Here is an 11,389-nt window from a genome sequence, read left to right as displayed (position 1 = left end):
TAAATGGCCTCATCCACGGTATCCTGCCACCCGTAACTGCCATGCTTGAATCGTCCCTCCTTCCTTCCTCCTTCCTTCTTCCTTCCTTCTTCCTGCCTTCCTGGCACACATGTTAACCAATGACAGTTGAGCCCATGCACAAACCTGAGCACCACTGCAAACACAGCAATGCACTGCCCTCCACAACTCGGGTCTAGTTATTCAACTAGAAAACAAACAAGTACAGAACCATGTGAGTCGTATCTACAAAGGAAAACATAAAGAGGAAATGTTTTGCTTCCTATTAGAACCCGGCTTTTATGAGCCAGCGTTCAAAAAACATGCAAAAGGATGGGGTAAGAAATGGCTCTCTTGAGGAGAATTGAAAGCACAGGAACATGCTAGAAAACAAATGAGCAGGGTCAGGGCCCGGGGTTAAGGCACTTACCTTGCATATGGCAAACCTCAGTTCAATCTCCAGCACAACATGATCCCAAGCACTGCCAGGAGCACAAACCAGGAGTAGATCCTAAGCACCACCAGGTGTATTCACACACACGTGCACACACACACATACACACACACACACACACACACACACACGAGTCTCAGGAAACAGCCAGGGTGGCATGTGGGTAGCTAAACTGAAAGACAGAGCAACAGACTGAAAAATGAAAACCAGTGACAAGAATTCTTGACAATAATGGCAGCTGTCACTCCTTCAGCATCAGTTCAGCCCTGCCTGTCAAGGGGCTTGGGCTAGTCACTTGGGCTAGTGGCTGCTGTGCTGTTGTCATTTCTTTGCACAAATAATAGTGGCTGGGGTTGGAGTGATAGCACCGCCAGTAGGGCATTTGCCTTGCACGCAGATGACCCGGGTTTGATTCACAGCATCCCATATGACCATACGACCTGAGCACCACCAGGAGTAACTACTGAGTACAGAGCCAGGAGTAACCCCTGTGCATCACCAGGTATGACCCCCCCAAAAAAATAGTGGTTTCTTTTCTAGAACAGCAGTGCAGAGGCAAATCATGATGAAGTAGAAAAGGGGGTGAACAGAGGCAAGTGGCCCAGGCAAAAGCTGACTGCTAAACTAGGCACAAAGCTCTGAGTGAATAGTAATCATGTTTGGTCGATAGTCTACTTTCAGCATGCTTCTCCCATCCTGGGAGGATCCTCCCAACACCCTTTATTTGGTGCTCCCTTCTCTATCTGAGCTCCCTTTTCCCCTAGCATGTGTGGCTGGCCTCCAAGCCATGGAGCAAACCTCCTGGTACTAATTTCAGCCAGTCTTGGGTGTTAGTCTTCTATTTTATCACTTTGTGTTCCCCAGATGAATGCAGTCTTTCTATGTCTATCCCTCTCTCTCCGACTCATTTCTCTTAATATGATACTTCCCATGTGGTACCACTTGTATGTAAATTTCATGACTTCATCTTTTCTAACAGCTACATAGTACTCCATTGTGTAGATGTACCAAAGTTTCTTTAACCAGTCATCTGTTCTTGGGCGTTCAGGTTTTTTCCAGATTCTGGCTATTGTAAAGAGGGCTGCAATGAACAAACAATTGCAAATGTCACTTCGACTTACCTTTTTGCCTCTCTGGGATATATTCCCAGGAGTGCTATAGCTGGGTCAAATGGGAGATCAAATTCTAATTTTTTGAGAATGGTCCATACTGTTTTCCAAAAGGGTTGGGCCAGCCGGCATTCCCACCAGCAGTGAAGGAGTGTCCCTTTCTCGCCACATCCACGCCAACACAGGTTGCTTTTGTTCTTTTGGATGTAATTGCCACTCAATGCCTCTTTTGCAAACCACAACACCCAAAAGATAGAGAGAACAAAAGGGAATGCCCTGCCACAGAGGCAGAGTGGGATGTGGGGGATGGGGGGTGGGAGGGATACTGGGACTCGTGGTGGTGGAAAATGGGCACTGGTGGAGGGATGGGTATTTGATCATTGTATAATTAAAACCCAAGCACAAAAATTTGTAAGTCTATAACCGTACCTCATAGTGTTTCACTAATAAAAAATTTTTTTAAATAAAATAAAAGCTCTGAGTGAAGACAGTGGCCGAGAAGACAATGATTGCTGCCAGCGACACTTAAGAAAAGGCTGGGGCCTCCAGCTTCTGCTTAAGTTCCCTGACAGCCATGATCCAGAGACCCACAAAAGAATCTCTGAACCAGGCAGCTCGTTGCAGATTTCTCCAGGCCCCAATTATCTGGAATTTTGGAGTTCTAGGAGCACGGTCACTCTCATGGCCATGTGACATCTTATGCTATTCATAACAAGCAATACAAAAGAGAGTATGGGGGAGATTGTCTGCCATAGAGACAGGGGGAAGGGTAGATAGGGAGATACTGGGGTTCTTGGTGGTGGAAGATGTGCACTGGTGGAGGGTTGGGTGATGGATCATTGTATGGCTGAAACTCAAACAGGAAAGTTTTGTAACTCTATCTCACGGTGATTAAAAAGTAATAATAATGAATTAACATTCTGAATTTTAAAAAAAAGGTAATATGGAGTTCATGCCCAATTCAATCAGTTTAATCAACGGTTGAATAAATAGTAGTACTCCTACATTTTAAGAAAAGGGGAGAGTCGTTGGAGGGGGGCTTGAGGAATTGCCGCAGCGGATCTGACTAACTTCAGGCTCTTGGGAAACAGCACACCAACCACCAGATGTCTCTGCCCAATGCCTCAGGAGTCTAGCAGCGTAAGTGCATTTTATAGGCAGAGGCAGTGCCCACAACCACTACCCCAGCCACTTCAGTACACATGGCATCAGCTTTATGTGTGTATCACTGTGTCCCCACCCCTAAGTGGTTTCCATCCTCTGATTGGTCATGACCTATGTAAATAACGGTTTTTGGGGGACCCATGCTATTGGATTATTTATGTATATGTAAATGAGGGCTTGTGGGACCAACCAATCAGATCATATATGTAAATGAGGGACCACCTGGAGGTCCTGATTATCTAGTCCCTTACTTTCTGATTAACAGAATCAAGACACTCACTGGCAGCCGAAAACTTCCCAGTAGCTCTGAAAACCTTTCATCCCAGCCCTGGTCCAGGAGTCCACCCTCTTCAAATTCTACCACATGTAAGTTCCTTCCCAAGGACCTGATAAAGTATGCACTAAAGAATGTGCATACAAGAGTACATACAATATCATAAAATTATACTATGAAAAAATAATGGATTCAAATTGATAAATCCAGGCCCAAATACTTGTTTATTTTAAAAACCAAGTAAGTTTCTTGGTGTTAACATGAGATCTTTAATGGGGCTAGAGTGATAGTACAGTGGGTTGGCCATTTACCTCACTCATGGTCAACTGTGTTAGATCCCTGGCATCCCATATGGTCCCCTGAGTACTGCAGGATGTGATTCCTGAGTGCAGAGCCAGGAGTAATCCCTGAGCATCACAAGGTGTGGCCCCCAAAACAAGAACAGAAAGCATGAGAGCTTTCAGATGGTTTGCATGATTTTAAAGGCCCTCTTTAGTCTATGCCATGCACATCTTCTAAGAGGTGTGAGATTGCATTACTATTCACATATGCTGCCGTTCCAACTGCTAGTCCCCATATCCCCAGAGAAGTATGAATTGATGAGGTTTAGTTCGGAATTTTACATCTCCAACTGCCATGTCATATTGTGTAACGGTGAAGTATCTCAACTCCAGAGCTTGCTTTTTTGATAATACCCCCACAAAAAGGTCAGGGGCTCTTGGGCAAGTTCATTAATATCCCTGACCCACATTTCTTCATCAGCTGAATAGGGGCACCCATCATGGCCCATTTAGCTGCACTGGTGAAGTATTCAGACAGCCTGGGTCTGGGATGGCGCCATTAATACCTCAGGATGGCCCTGCAGATATTGTTACTTTCATGTGCGTTTTTAAATGGGATGTGGTGCAGGGTTGTGACTCAGTAGCAGAGTGTCGGCCTTGCATGCATCAGGCTGCAAATCCGGTCTCAGACACCATCCCACTCACCAAGTGCAGTCACCAGTGCTGTAGCAGTGACCCAAGTGCCACACCTGAGCAAGCCTGGAGAGCATCACAACCACATGAGCAAGACCCAGAACCACATGAGCACCACCGCCACCATGTCAACAGAAGGAAGAGAAAACAAACAAAGTGAATAAGAAGAAATGAGACATTAGGCTGTCTTTGCTCAATTCAACTGGAGAAACACTTGAAGATGAAAAAAAAAGTCAGAAATAAATAAAGCAATTACAAAACAAGCAAACAAGGAAATCAAGTGAAAATATGCATGCTTTGTCCAGATGGTCAGTACTTTGGCTGTGTCCTTTGTGGCTCTCGGGGAAGGAGGGACTCATTGGGCATCTGGACTGTAACCAGCACCACTGGCGCGAGGCTAAGAGAGATGAGGGCGCAGGACTCCACGTTCTGCATCTCTACAACAGCCCGGCTGGTTCCCTAGCACTGCACCAATACCATGAAATACCTTTGAATTAATAAAAATAGAGTTGACAGCAGAGGGCAATTATTCATACATTATCCCAAAACCATAAAGTAAAATATACCTTTCGTCCCACTTTCATGATTATATGTATTACAGGTGAGCATTTATTTTTAGCTGGCTCCCCCCAAGCCCCCTTTTCTCTTTGTGCTCCAGTTGTGAGTTTCTGCGGGTCAGAGAGAGTTCAGTTGTACAAAGAAAGTACTAACTGCTGAACGGCCCTGTCAGGCTCCTGTATTTAAGGAGACAGAACTGCATATTACAAGAAAATGATTGTTCAGCTACCTTTTCATTAACAATTTGTCTAAAAGGAGACAGACTTAACTGCTTCTATTGAAGTTGGGAAGCAACAAATTGAATGTGTTCCATAAGGATTATGTCATACTTCAAACATATGGGGAGCTCCAAACACCAAGATCACATTTGAAAACAGTGGTGGGCGCAGGGCTCTGTGCAGGCTGTTTAATTGGATCACTATAAATACTACTAGAAGAATGGGAACGGAGCTCAGTCGTTATCTGCACAATCTCAAGTGAAACACTGCGATGATTTTATATACATATATATTATATATAGATATATTCTGACACATTAAGGAAAAATTTCTTTGGGGGACCTTACTGAAGGTTATTAAGAAAACTTCAACTCCAAAATGCTTCCCAGGTGGTCTCCTTTGGAATGAGTTTCCATGTTAGAGCACCAAGAAGACATTTCGAATGGAGAGGAACATTTCTGAATGAACCCAGAATTGAGGCACAAGGTCTTCCTGCCACACCTGCAGGTGGGGTCCAGAAGTGAATTGGGGCTATGTGTATGTCTGCCTCTATCTAGGCAACAGAAGGTTCAGTCATTGGGGCTGGAGCGGTAGCACAGCGGGTAGGGCGTTTGCCTTGCATGCAGCCGACCGGGGTTCGATTCCCAGCATCCCATATGGTCCCCTGAGTACTGCCAGGGGTGATTCCTGAGTGCAGAGCCAGGAGTAACCCCTGAGCATCACCAAGTGTGACCCAAAAAGCAAAAAAAAAAAAAACAGAAGGTCCAGTCACATCCTGTAACCCAAATGATAATGTGAAGGCACTTTCAGAAGACACTGGGTTAGTATTGATTGTCACAACTTGAATGGCCAACAACTCCAGTATGGACAAAACTCCAGAACCCCACTTGGATCTGAAGGGAACCATATTAATTTTCTTGGGTCACTGAGACAGAGTACACTGTGACTCACACACTTTCTCCGTGATGAAATCAAATTATTCATTCATGCTCATTATATATAAAGTTGACATGCTCAACACAGCTCTGCTTCCCAGTGTAACAGAGGGAGAGTGAGAGAGAGAAAAAGAGAAAACCCTAACGACTGCAGAGAGAAATTCCACACACAGCAAAGAAAAACAGAGACACTGTTAGCAGAGGCACTGTAGCCCCGAGCGCCAGCTACAACGGGACAGACTAAGCATGTCCAGAGAGGAAGAAGGGGAGGTATTTCTTAGCAAATGTTTGATGAGAGAATAGTGCCATGACTGTGGTTGAAACTATAAGAAAGACAGTGGAATAATTGTTCTAAACCCCTTAGATAACAAATATTTTTAAACTTCCCCTGGACTGTCTTAAAATAGAATTTATATGTGATAAAAAAAATCTGGGCTGGAGCAATAGCACAGCGGGTAGGGCGTCTGCCTTGCACGCAGCCAACATGGGTGACCCGAGTTCGATTCCTCCGCCCCTCTCGGAGAGCCCGGCAAGCTACCGAGAGTATTCGATATGCCAGACACAGTAACAACAAAGTCTCCAATGGAGACGTTACTGGGCCCGCTCGAGCAAATCGACGATCAACGGGAGGGCCTTTACCTTTACCTTTAAAAAAAATCTAAAACTTTAAAAAAAGAAAATCAGAACATAGTGATTGTTGGTGAAGATGTGGAAGAACTGGAATCCAAGTACACTAATGAAAGAAAGGTAAAGTGGCCCAGCCACTGTACAGTATGGAGTAGCCTCAAAAAAACCAAGCACTGAGAGGCTAGAGCAATAATAGTTCAGAGGGTAGGGCGTTTGCCTTGCACGCAGCTGAACCTGGGTTTGATTCCCAGCATCCCATATGGTCCTCTGAGCACCGCCAGGAGTAACCCCTGAGCTTTGCTGGGTGTGACCCAAAAAGCAAAAAATAAATAAAAAAATAAAGCAGAGAACTGTTCTCTGATCCAGCAACTTTGTGAACATGTGCAAAAGGAATCAAGAGCAGGGCCTCAAACAGACATTGGCCCACTTACACTCATAGCTACATTCTTCACAACAGCCTCACTCCATGGATAAGCAAAGCGTGGAAAAACAAGGCGTGGCCTAGTCATCCTCGAAATATAATTCAGGTTCAAAGAGGTCAACAGTGGTTGCCAAGGATTTGCGGGTAGAAGGAATGGGGAATGATTATTGAGTGGCCACTGAGTTTCCATTCTATGAAACAGAGAGCCTGAAGATCTGTTTCACAGTGATGTGAATATGTGTGACACTTCTGAACTGGACACTTTCAAATGGCGAGGATGTCGGGCCGAGAGATGTCACCTTGTGTCTCTCAGACGTTTGCCCTGCACACAGCCAACTGAATTCCATTCCCAGCACCACATATGGTCCCCTGAGCACCACCAGTACTGATTCCTGAGCACAGAGCCAGGAGTAAGTCTTGAGCACTTCTAGATGTGTCCAAAAAGATTAAGTAAAATGAAATAGCATGCTAAAACACACATACATACATATGGTCATGCATACACACACACACACACACACACACAACCTCACTCAAGCATCATTCTTTAAGCCATTGTATCAATATACAATGAATGCACTAACTATAATAAGAGGGGAATCATGAGCTGATGATAAAAATGTACATATATTAGGACACCGAGGCATTTAACAAACACAACCCTAGAAGGTGTGATGCAAGGGTCAGGCACTTGCTACTGTCCACTGAATCTTCAAGAACATGAAAGTCACAGAGGCATGTGGACAAAGGCGGGCTGCCCCAGCAGCTTGTCAACCACCACAAGAGACTTTGCAACTCCCAGGAAAGTGTCAGCAACAATTTCCTGTGATTTACACAGTGCTGGCTCTCCTGAAACCTGCCATCCCTCAGTGCAGATGGAAGCAGAGTGGGACTATTCACCCAAAGACTGTCTCAAGGCACACTTGGTAGGACCCAGGACCATTCTTCCCATGATTGTGGGACCGATGCTTCCCAGCATCATTGCAGGGTACCAAGTATCCCTAGGTCTTGCTCACGGAACATAAACATAAAGAGACCCAATCACATCACTGCCATAACCAAAATACCCCCCAGATTAAACCTCTCCAAAAAAAAGCAGTGAAAATTACCTTACAGAAACATGAGATCCAGGACCCAGAATGATAGTTCGGCAGGTAAGGCACGTGACTTAGATGCAGTCAACCCAGGTTTTATCCCAGCAACCCATATGGTTCACCAAGCACCAGCAGGAGTAAATCCTGAGCACAGGGCCAGGAATAACCTTTGAGCTTCAGCATGAACCAAGACCAGAGAGAGAGGGAGGGAGGGAGGGAGGGAGAACCAAAGGGTTAGGACTTCATATTTGAGGTTCTGTTCCCTTCAACCAAAGAACTCAGACCCCACTCCAAATTCCTGCCTGAAGAGAGTGCCACAGTTCCTTGAAGGCCTGGAAAGGGTCCCTTGGCAAAGTCATCACAGACAAAGTTCAGATTTGGGTCTTCATGCCTCATTGTTTGCATGTCCTCCCCGACACCTGTGTCAAGGAGCTTTACTTTCCTGAAGGCCCATCTCAAAGGAATGCAGCACTCGTGGTGAAAACAGGCTGGAGGGTAGCAGGGGACTGCCTGGCATCCCTGATGATCCCCCATATCACCGACCTGGAGCATCGCCCCCTCTGCCAATAACTAGCATCTATTCTTGAGGGAAGGCCAAGGGCCGAGCATTTTCACTTTGCATTTGGCATCTGCCCCTCGACTCTCTGAATCCTGCCCACAGCTGCCTGGGGGCAAACACAACCAGGCGTCCAGGGGTACAGCAGCACAAGCAGCTGCTCCTACTCAGGGGAGAAAGGCCAGGGAGCCAATGAGGAGTCGTGTCCGAGAGACAACAAGACTCTGCATAAGAACCCGAAGTCACCTGGGGCTCTCCACCCTTCCTCGGCCATCGCTGAGGTGGGGACAGCCAAAGAAATGAAGTTCAGTCCTTTTGCGGCTGCCGACCAGAGCAAGAATCAGAAAAGGCTTTTCAAGGCACCTTCCCACCTTCACGGGAAGATTCTGGCCTCTCCTTTATCCAAAGAGCCGAGGCAAAAGCACAAGGTGCCACCCATGCCCGACCCAAAGGACCATGAGATTCAGCTCATGAGAGGCCACGGCAAAGGTCAGCATATTGGTGAGGTCGTCCAGGCTTACAGGAAGAAATATGTCCAATAAGTCAACACGGAACAAGTCTGGGGAGGAAGCAAAGGGTCCAACAGTCTGTGTGGGCGTTCACCCCAGTTTGCTGATCACCAGGCGAAAACTGGCCAAAGGCTGCAGAAAAATCCTTGAACACAAGGACAAGTTTCATCAAGTAGGAAAGGAAAAAGGGTGAAGGAAGGAACGATTATCTTACATCTGATTAGAAAGTAAAATGAGAGTCAGAAAGAGAGCGACAGACCTAGAAAGACGGCACTCATTTGTGGAATATAAAATAACATAACATGAGACTGACACCCAAGGACAGTAGACACAAGGGCCAGGAATATTGCTCCATAGTTGGAAGCCTGTCTCATGAGCTGGGGAAGAAGGCAGCTGGGATAGAGAAGGGATCACTAAGACAACGATGGTTGGAGGGATTGCTCAGGATGGGAGATGTGTGCTGAAAGTAGATAAAGGACCAAACGTGATGGCCTCTCAGTATCTGTATTGCAAATTATGATGCCCAAAAGTAGAGAGAGAGTATGGGGGGAATTGTCTGCCATGGAGGCAGGGGGAGGGTTGGGAAGTGGGGCGGGGGATGGTACTGAGGACATTGGTGATGGGGAATGTGCACTGGTGGAGGGATGGGTGTTCAATCATTGTAAATTCAATTCAAATTTTTCTAAAAAAGTAAAATATAAAGAAACAGACTCAAAACACCTACTGGACTCAGGTTCGGACTTGAGCCCAGCCCTACTCATTCGGTAAGAGGAACCGGCTGGTCTTCAGAATCAAGACCACCGAGAGGGGCCTCTCTAGGCACTTACCCGGCAGGCCTCCCTCCATTCAGGCATTCCCCATGAATATATGGAGCACTAACTGGTTGCTGCGGCTAATACTTCAAACTGACTGCAAAGAAGAACCCAGACACCCACATAGTTCCAGCTCAGGGTGCTGAGCATAGCAAAGGTGAGTCTCCTGGGGGCCGGAGTTACAGAGGCCAGTGGAAAGATTCCCCAAATAAAATGCTGGACATTCAGAAATGTATTGGAGCAGATGGGTTTTGTATGCCTGAATGACCCAGAACATTAAAAACTAAGCAAGTTTTGTGTCTAGACAGGGCTGGGGCTAGGAACCGTTATTTGATATGCAATTTTCTACTTAGCAGAGCAGGTTTACAGAATTCAATTTGGGAGTGATCTGTATTCTATTCAGTTCCCACATTGGCACTCAAATGGAGGCAGGACCGGGGGATTTATCTTCCTGCAGATTTGCTCCCCAGGGGTCCTCTGGCAGGAGTGAGGTGGGCAGAACAGACCTCAGCAGGAAAGCACACCGACAGACCCCGCTCCTGTGATGTCACTCCAAGCTCTGTCAGCAGAGGGGAACCGGGCACAGAGCACACACCTGCCACCCCGGCAGCTAGGCCTGCTCGGGCCTGGAGCAGAAGAGCGTTGCTTCTCTTCTCTTTCTTTGAGCCAAAACATTTGCTCCTTTCATGCACTTTTCTCATTTCTAAAATGGGAACTGTGCTTGCTGTCAAGGTGCACATTTTTAAGGGGTGGACTGGTTCTCACACACACACTCACGCACACAAATACCATCATTAAATGGTTTATGTGTTTCAGGATGACCTCACTTATCTGCGGTACATGGAATAGTGGATGAGGAGATAAAAGAGGGAGGTCTAGGTTCCCCCCTCCCGTCAGTGTTCAGAGAGTGGAAGGACAGAAGGGAACAAAATCAAGGAGAGGAGAAGTAATGGGTGAGCAAGCACCAGCGCTTCAGTTATCCCTGTGATGTGGTGAGCGGCAGAGCCGTGTGTCCAAAACATACGCAACACAACTGAAAGCACGAGGCCTAAGCTGCAACCACCGAGACTTTGTGATGTGCCTGTCAAGCTGACGGGTGAGGATGCGGTGCCGGGTGGGGTAGGAGGGAGTGAATGGGAACACTGGTGGTGGGATTGATGTTGAAATAGTCCACGCCTAAAATTCAACTATCAATAACTTTGTAAATCACAGTTGTTTAATTTTTAAAAAATCTATCGGTAGCTTGCCGGGCTCTCCGAGAGGGGCGGAGGAATCGAACTCGGGACGGCCGTGTTGGCCGCTTGTAAGGCGAACGCCCTACCCGCTGTGCTATCGCTCCAGCCCAGAAAATAAAATAATATTTAAAAAATAAATGGTTTATGTGTTTGACAATCAGAGCTATCTTAAAACCTAAGAAATTTGAAAATGAGTCTGACCTGAAAGGTGTGCAGAGGCCCAGTACGGACACAAAGCTGGGATGAAAGGGTGAACACAGCTTTACACGGACACACACACACCCACACACACACACACACACAATCAAACACTCTGACATACACACCCACACACACTGACACATACACCTTCACACACTCATACAGTGACATATACACACACAAACACACACAATCATACACACGGACATACACACCCACACACACTCACACAAATACACAATCAAACACTC

General features: G+C 46.3%; 1 pseudogene; it reads left to right on the top strand.

The window, feature by feature from the left end:
• Positions 1-8,680: 8,680 nt before the first annotated feature.
• Positions 8,681-9,083, top strand: LOC130018397 (60S ribosomal protein L26-like; annotated as a pseudogene).
• Positions 9,084-11,389: the final 2,306 nt, after the last annotated feature.

This window comes from Sorex fumeus, unplaced genomic scaffold, assembly GCF_029834395.1.
Source record: "Sorex fumeus unplaced genomic scaffold, SorFum_2.1 ptg000264l, whole genome shotgun sequence".
Lineage (NCBI taxonomy): Eukaryota > Metazoa > Chordata > Mammalia > Eulipotyphla > Soricidae > Sorex > Sorex fumeus.
This window is presented reverse-complemented; position numbering and strand designations above follow the sequence as displayed.